General features: G+C 45.4%; 1 pseudogene; it reads right to left on the reverse strand.

Annotated features, from left to right (window-relative positions):
- Positions 1 to 4,073: 4,073 nt before the first annotated feature.
- On the reverse strand, positions 4,074 to 5,665 carry LOC119331272 (annotated as a pseudogene).
- Between the last annotated feature and the right edge of the window lie 3,714 nt (positions 5,666 to 9,379).

A 9,379-nucleotide genomic window follows, 5' to 3' on the forward strand; every position in this document is an offset into this window, starting at 1 on the left:
TCCTAGATCTAGGAAGGAACAAGCATCAATAGCTTCGCGGAAGGCCTGCATCTGCCATGCCGGTCGATCATGCACACTGAAGTGTTCGTCAGCATACATGGTTTCATTAAAATCGCCCATGCAGATCCATCCTTCGTGCTGAATGCCATGAAGTGTACGCAAGAACTCCCAATTGTGATGTCTATTCTGTGTCCGGGGTTCTCCATAAATACCTGTAAAACGCCAAGTGTTTGGATCGTCTTTCCTCTTGACTTTTACATCAATGTGCGCTCGGCTGTAGTTTTTTAGTTCAACATGTACTTCATCATTCCAAAACAAGCCGATGCCACCGCTTAAACCAGTGCTATCCACCGCGAAACAGCCTTGAAAACCTAGAACAGATTTCAGGTTCTCCACTCGTTTACCCTTAATCTTCGTTTCCATAACAAAGAGAAGGGCGGGACCTTCTTGCTTCACTATATTGCGAAGCTCGCAAACTGTCTCAGGCAAGGTTTTGACTTTCGGCTTGTGAAATTTTTCGCCCCAGACCGAGATGGCCGAATTTCGGCCATTTTCAAAATTTTCGGCCAAAATTTGACCAAACTTTGACCAAAATCCATTTTTTTCGCTGAAAAGTATTTTTTGCCCCTGGCCGAAATTCAGCCGAAATCTGTTTTTCTCGGCCAAAATTCAAAACAAAGGTCTCAGGGTTCCCAAGCCCTCGACAGTTCCAGCTGATACAATTCATTGGGACGGGCAGGGCTACGAGGCAGCCGCTACCGAGGTCCCAGAATTTTCAGGTGTAGGCCTTTTCTTTTTGCGTTCCCTTACAGCTGCTCCATCATCCTCTTCAGCCTCGGTAGTCTCAGCCACTGGACCTCCACAAATCTGGAGCTGCTGCTTGTTGCTTTCCTCGACAGAAGATTTTGAGGAACTAGATGATACCCCGCGTGTTGCGGCGGGAAATGGTTAGCTATATATGTGTGACATTAATACATGTATCATGGGGACATAATGCAATTAATAATATGATAGTTGGATGCTCAAATATATCAGGTCCTAAAATGTACATACAGATTTGGTGTTGATTTCAACTTTTTAGTGTAAAAAATGGACAATCTAAATTCAAATTTAAGCACAGTAATGTATTGTTGAGGTTCTTGTTACACATATTTTCGAATTCACCAACAAATCATTAGATCTGGACATTTTCAGACACCGTAGGGGGAAGGGAAGTTCCATCTCACTGTAAAGATGGCAGATTGTTTGATGTCCTATTGTTCTTAACTGGAGAGTTCACCTCATTTGTCTGCTCCTTAGCTGTACTGGACTACTTGGTGTCTTGCCTTGAGCCCCGGGCAGTCTCTTGCTCTCTGTTTGAGCCCTGGCTAGAGCTTGCCTTCTTCCAATCCTCCTGTGGCCGGAGACCCTTGCCAAATGGAAGATCACCATTGGCGCCGCGGGTTCCCGGAGTGGGACAGAAGAGATCGCTGTGGCCCAGACGGCCGCACGAAAAACAAAAGTGTGGGATGTTCTCGTATTGAATGTCGTACAGATCGGTGCTCTTGCGTCTGGCCGATTCGATTAGGATCCAGCGCCTCAAGGGTTTGCTGACCTCTAACGTAACACGGGCTCTGAGGAAGCCTCCAACATGATCAAACTGAACTTGTGATGCTTGCTTATCTATCTGCTTTGCAATTGCCGTTCCCCATGAGTCGTTTCATAGATTAAAGGGCAGGTTAACTACCCTAGCCCAAACTTGTAGACGATCGAACTTTAGTTCAGACGGCTTCATGCAGTTGTCGAACTCGGTTAGGATCACTGCATGCTTGCTGATGTGCCACGGGGAGCCTTCCCAGACACGATCGTGATCTCTCTGGGCAGCGAACTCCGCCACAAACATGTTGACTCCGACAGATCGGAATTCTAACCCCTTAGGGTTTCCCCAGGCGGGGCGGAGGGCGTTGGATATGGTTTGGATGTGAAGATTGTTGCGGTTCAGCACCTTCCCTGCGATCATCCACTTCTGTTGATTACCCTCCTCCCGATCATCTATTACCAATGGCGTGGCCTCCTCTTCAGTTATGTCGAGTTTCCCTAAGGCCTCCGCCAGCCGAGCCCTTGCCGAGTTGGGTGACAAGGAACCGGCACCACCAGAACCATTGTTCGCCGATGAGGAAGCTGGGGAAGCCATCTTCCTCTCCGGCGTTGAGATCTCGCCCCGCCGATCCGATCAGCGGGCGCCGCAGGTCCACGCGTGAAACCCTAATCGCCGCCTGGGGGGCGTCCGGGTTTTCCGCTGGAAAAAGTCCGGCCTAGAGCAATACACTCCTCCCTCGTTGCAAGTTGGGCCAACATACAGAAGGACCAAGTCTTTGACCTACCGGCAGGATCGTAATGCTTTTGACGTACACGAATAGTACCACCTCGAATATGTTTTAAATTCAAATTGAAAGTATTTGAAAAAATAATAAGAAAAATAAAAAATAAAAAAACTGTTGTTTATTAGGTAAAGAAATGCCAACGGTATTTGAAAAAAGAATAAGAAAAACACAAAATAAAAAAACTGATAAATACACACAGAAACAAAGAAGAAAATAAACGCACGTGAGCTTCTAAAATTGGTCCAAACCGATCCATAGAAGTTTCCTAAAAGCTCTTCAGAAAAGTTACGTTGGGCTGGCTCGTAAGCTGCAGCGCTAAAGGCGTAATGGAAGCTCGTCTTGTAGTAGTAGGCAAGACATACCGTTTGTGGTTGAGACAAGTCGTCGCTTAAACGCATAGGGCGTGCGCAACATAACCGACCCATGTTGTCGCTAGTACTGTACTGAGCCGACTGATGTTGTCGCATAGGACGTCGTAGTATAATGTTTCTAGCCGGTTTTGTTCAACAAAAATCAGCTGCAGTAGGAAAGTTCTAAAATCATAAAATTAAAATGTATTATTTTGACTTCTGTGAACCCTCTTTTTTATGAACTCGAACTTTTTCCAAATTTTCTGCAACATTCTTTTGTAAACATGAATAATTGTAAAACTTTGTCAGCGTTTTTTGAAAACATGAATATTATTTAATTCTTTGTGAAAATTTTTGAACAAAATTGAGCATTTCATGAATATTTTTTCAACACAGATGAACATTTGTTAAACATGAATGTTTTTTAATATATTTTTCAAAGTTGAATATTTTTTTTTTAAAGCTTTTCAAATGAAAAAAGGTAAAGCTAAAATCGATAGAGAAAAAATAGAAAAAATAAAAGTAAATAAAATAGACATGAACCGAAGAAAACCAGAGTAGTTAATTGGGCTGGACCTAGGTTTACTCAACACTTTGAACCAGTATGCATCAAATGGGATTGTGTGCCAGCGTATCTCTGTACACGTGACAACATAGTTTCAGGGCTAGTAATAGCCACTCTTTGGCTCCTCTGGTTCAACATAAACTGGGTTGCAATGGTTCCGGCAAATTATTTTTCAACTAGTCATGTGGACATGCCGGACATCATGTATCCTCAAGAAAAAAAGCACACCCACATTATCCTTGATGCTCTGCTTCCTGTCGAGGAAACCTCGTGAAAGAAGTGAGATGTTAGAATAGATGGATTTGAAATTGAAATTGTATTGCATAATCGAATGCAATACAAGAAATTATAAATCAAATCAAATTGCAACAAGGTCAATGTATACATCCGGATTTTGAACTAGTAAGCATTAGCATTTCAACGCATTTGGGCCATCTTATTCTCATCAATCAACGCAACTTAAATTTACATATTTTGCAACATCAGTGATATTCCATCGCTCATATTCGAGGAGTTAGCATCATGTCGGCACAATCTCTTCAAGCTCACATGGTTAGAATGTGCGTGCACGTGTTATAGGGCGCGCGCGCGAGCGTGTGTGTGTGTGTGTGCGTGTGTTAGCATTTGCGTCAGTATTGTGTTTCTATTTTTTTATCTAATGCATTTCTTAAATTTCCAAAGTGGAAGTAAGCGTTCATATGGTGGATGGAAATCCCACTAGGTTGGTGCATGACCAAAATTCGTTTCCAAATAAAATACACATATGTAATTCACAATAATACATTTAGTCAAATATTCAAAATTTAATAAAATAGTTTATTGCACATAGATTTAATACATGCATGGTGTACACACTGCTAGGTACTTTGGAACACATGCAAATGTAGCTAGGTACCACCGGTGGGTGGCATATACAAGCCAGTACACATACACACAATACTAGCACAAGAAAGAGGCAAAGCCAAGCCAAGCAATGCATACAAGCTCTCTTCTCACACACAAAAATAAAATGAGGTGCAAACCAATATATATAGGTGGTGGTATATACCGATCGATCTTGTGATAGTATATATATATTAGTACTTGGATCATCTGATTATCAGTACTTTCACATGCCATCCGTACCCATGTTCACTGATGAGATCTCATCAGCAGTTGTTGCAACGTCGTTGCTCCTCAACCTGGCCAAAGTATCCTCCTGCGACACTATGGATGACGGCCCGCTCCCAGGCTCGACCCCGATCATGAGGCCCTCATCTGCACCTATCTGCATCTCCATCGACATTTGAATCATGTGTTGTTGTTGTTGTTGCTGCTGCTGCTGGTGGTGGTGGTCATGGTGGTAGAACGACACCAACGGTCGTGGTGGGGTAGCCATATTCTGGTAGTGGTGGTTCCCAAAGTAGTGGTCGTTCATCATCGGGAGCATCGCAGTACCCATCATTGACAATCTGGCCCCGGTGTCATGCATCTGGTACGAAGAAGATGCAGGTAGGGACGACGGGGGCACCAGCGATGATGATGCACCATAGCCCATGAAAGGAGGCAATGTACCGGATTCAAGGAAGCCATGTTGCTCCTCTGCTCCCATGGACATTGGCATGGGAATGGCGTACGACGACATCACTACCTTCTTGAGTCCGGTGCTCTTATGGAATATCCTGCAAACCACATACTCCTCCTACCAACATACATAAACTAAATCAGTGCAAATCAACTATGTATAGTAGTTAGCTAGTACGTACAGACGTGTTCATGAATCATGAGTACTACTAGCATGTGTTTAAATGCCTTGGAAGATGCATTAATGGCTGTGGCGGTGGTGATGTCGATGGGTAGACCAGGTGTTCCTTGTTTTCCACTCTCGAGCCTATACTCGTGCATGACCCAGTTGGTCTTCTCCCCCTAGGCTCCCTACCCTTGTAGAAGACCAACGTCTTCTTCATGCCGATGAGACTTGTGGTCGCGTGGTGGAAGATCTCCTTGTCCTTTCCAGTGGCCTTCGAGTAGCCGGCGGTCGTGGCTCGGTTGGTCCGTATACCGGTGGGGTACTTGCGGTCCTTTTGGGAGAAGAAGTACCACTCCTTCTACCCCATTTTCGCCTTCTCGGGGAGTTCCCATGGCTCGCATTTGTTCAGGTCCACCTCCCCGACCGCTATGGGGTCGAATGCTTTGTTCAACACCTTAGGGACTAGGTAGGAGGTGATGATCTCCACATTCGTCGGGTGAAACCTGAACCCCTGAGGGAACTTTAGTTGTTGCCGCTGAACTTGAAGGTGGTCTGCCATGGCGGAGGCTCTTTGGGAAATTGGTTCTAGGCTGGCGCAAGTATTGGGGGCAACGATGGAGATTTGTGTAACTACAAAAGGAATACAATGATATCGAGAGATATGAGAGGAGATGCTTAAATAGAGTGAATGCTTGTGCTAGCAAGTCACTTACTAGAGAAGCCTTGACGTTTTATGTGCTTTGATTAATTTGTCCCTACTTAAAGTGGATGGGTGGATGTTTAGATAGATAGATAGATAGATAGATAGATATAGATAGCTCCCTCACCTTTACAACGGTGTGTTGTTTATCTTGCTATGGGGCATGCCTAGGTGGTGACAAGTGCTAGGTTTCTCGAACCTCTCCAAGCCATGTCATGCCAAATTGAACACCTTTGATTTTGTTCTTATTCTTGTTAATGTATGCATATGCATTCCTCATGCTCTGCTTGTCTCATCTTCATGGAAAGTGTGTGCTTCTGTTGTTGTTTCTTGGCTTTAGGGGCGAACCTACAAGAAAAATGACTCGTTGCCCACATACACACCATATACGGATGGATACCAAGCTATATGCATAGAATTAACACACTAGAATAATATAAAAAGCCAAGCAGTAAAATTGCTTACCAAAATGAACAAGCATAAAAGACTAGTTGATGGATTATCATTTGGTCAGTATAATGGGCCAACATTATCCGGGGTCTTCGTATTTCTAAGAATCATCTCCATAAATTCTCCTAAAGTTTGTCGGTTGTTATATTAGCACACATGTGCAACGAGTTACGTTATTTATGTTTGTAGATGCAAAAATAGAAACAACAAAATTGAACAAATTGATTAAACTATATGTTTACGAAGTTAAACTTAACGGACAATGGGTCTTACTATCATGGTTTGCCGACAGGAATGATCCAACTAGAAGTGAATCAATCAAGAAAAGTGAAAAATCAAAGCAACTTGTTTCTTAGTTGTTGAAAGGTCGTGGATGTCGCCTAGAGGGGGGGGGGGGTGAATAGGCGCTTTAAAATAATTACAGTTTAGGCTTGAACAAATGCGGAATAAACCTAACGGTTAATTTGTCAAGCACAAAACCTAAAACAACTAGGCTCACCTATGTGCACCAACAACTTATGCTAAGCAAGATAAACTACTTAGGTGATAGCAAGATATATGACAAGAAACAATATGGCTATCATAAAGTAAAGTGCATAAGTAAAGGGCTCGGGTAAGAGATAACCGAGGCACGCGGAGACGATGATGTATCCCGAAGTTCACACCCTTGCGGATGCTAATCTCCATTTGGAGCGGTGTGGAGGCACAATGCTCCCCAAGAAGCCACTAGGGCCACCATAATCTCCTCACGCCCTCGCACAATGCAAGATGCCGTGATTCCACTAAGGGACCCTTGAGGGCGGTCACCGAACCCGTACAAATGGCAACCCTTGGGGGCGGTCACCGAACCCGTACACTTTGGCAACCCTTGGGGGCGGTCACCGGTACCCGTCAAATTGCTCGGGGCGATATCCACAACCTAATTGGAGACCCCGAAGCTTGCCCGGAGCTTTACACCACAATGATTGAGCTCCGAACACCACCAACCGTCTAGGGCGCCCAAGCACCCAAGAGGAACAAGCTCAAGGGTACCGAGCACCCAAGAGTAATAAGCTTCTCTACTTGTAACTTCCACGTATCACCGTGAAGAACTCAAAGCGATGCACCAAATGCAATGGCAATGGCACACGGAGTGCCCAAGTCCTTCTCTCTCAAATCCCACGAAAGCAACTAGTGCTAGGGAGGAAAATGAGAGGAAGAACAAGAAGGAAAACACCAAGAACTCCAAGATCTAGATCCAAGGGGTTCCCCTCACAAAGAGGAGAAAGTGATTGGTGGAAACGTGGATCTAGATCTCCTCTCTCTTTTCCCTCAAGAACTAGCAAGAATCATTGGAGGGATTGAGAGTTAGAAAGCTCGAAGAAGGTCAACAATGGGGGGAGAACACGAACTAAAAGGATAAGGTCCATTGGGGAAGAAGATCCCCTTTTATAGGTGGGGAAAAATCCAACCGTTACCTACCAACCAGCCCGCGGCCAGCGATACTACCGCGCCTGGCCAGCGGTACTACCGCGCCTGGCCAGCGGTACTACTGCAAGGCCGGACGGTACTACTGCTTGCAACCAAGCGGTACTACCGCATGGCTGTGTGGTACTACCATACCGACCCACGGTACTGCCGCAACCCCAGCACAGAACCGATAAACAGACGCACAGGAGCTGGGGGCGGAACTTCTGCACGCGCAGTACTACCGCGCCCCCATGCGGTACTACCGCGAGGCAAAAGTCCCAGCCAGTGGAAAAGGGAAACTTCCGTGCCTACTTCCGCAAAGAAACGGAAGTAGCAAAAACCCGACACAGTAGTACTGCCGAGGGGCGGTACTACTGCCTGACCGCATAGCGCGGTACTACCGCACGGCGAAAGCGATACTACCGCGGTAGGTGCGGATGTAAAAAATTACATCCGCTCCTACTACCGCAAAGGGGCAGCACTAGCCTGGTGGGCAGCGGTAGTGCGGCTCCAGGGGAGTGGTACTACCGTGGGCACCTGTGGTACTACCATGCCATTGCACGGTACTACCGCTTTCCTGGGAGCAGTACTACCGCAACCAACAACGGCAGCCACACAAGGGAGGCAAGAAAACGGAGGAAGCTCCAAGGAAGAAGGAGGGGAAAAGAAGGAGACGTGTACGTGATGAATCCACCCAAACCTTTCCAACGCGGACCCTGACAAAACCACACTCAAGAGAACAAGAACTGCCATAACTTCTGCATATGAGCTCCGAATTGAGCAAACTCAAGCTTGTTGGAAACAAGACGACGAGTAGCTCCGAATTGATTATAGTAAGAAGAGGCAGGGGAGGTATGCCAACAAATAGAGGAGTGAAACCTCCAACCAAGAAGAACCGGCAAAACCTCCAACAACGAAAACATCATAGAGTATGCAAGCGAACTCCGTTTTCGATGAACTCAAGCTTGTCATCAAGATGACCAAAAACTCTAAGACTATCAAAGAGAACCAAACAAGAACCAAGAAAGATGATGCAAGGATGCAATGGTTTGAGCTCTCAGCGAACGATACAATCAAGCTACTCATCGAGAGCCCCCCTTGATAGTACGGCAATCGATCCTATAACCCAGTCTCCCAACTACCATCATGAGACCGGTAAAATAGAAAACCTATCAAGGGCAAACCTTTGCCTTGCACATGGTCCACTTGAGCTAGATGAAGACGATCTTGACTCCCTCAAGTTGGACCACCTTTCTTGATTGGGTTGACTTGATGAAGACTAGTTGATTACTCCCCCATACTCCACTATGGGTGAGCCACTCTTCCGCACATCTTCACAAGTCCATTGTCACCACAAAGGACGGCAAGCTTCAAGCATTTGATCTCTTTGTGATGCTCCACTTGAACTTGCACACCGCAACCTAACCCCACAAAGAATCCTCACGAAGACCATGGGTTAGTACACGAAGCGTAATTGACAATGCTTACCATACCATGGGATCACTTGATCCCTCTCGGTACATCTTCTACGCTTTGTGGGTTGGTCAACTTGATTCACTCTTTGACTTAGTCTTGATCAACCTCTCACAAGACCAATCTTTAGGAAATTCCTTGAATAGCACCTTGGTCGACACAAACTCTCCTTGAAACCAACACATGTACTCCAAGAAAAGCCTATGGACAAAAACCTTCAAATATAACTCAAGGCAACCATTAGTCCATAGAGATTGTCATCAATTACCAAAACCAAACATGGGGGCACCGCATGTTCTT

Source organism: Triticum dicoccoides, chromosome 7A (genome assembly GCF_002162155.2).
Source record: "Triticum dicoccoides isolate Atlit2015 ecotype Zavitan chromosome 7A, WEW_v2.0, whole genome shotgun sequence".
Taxonomy (NCBI): domain Eukaryota; kingdom Viridiplantae; phylum Streptophyta; class Magnoliopsida; order Poales; family Poaceae; genus Triticum; species Triticum dicoccoides.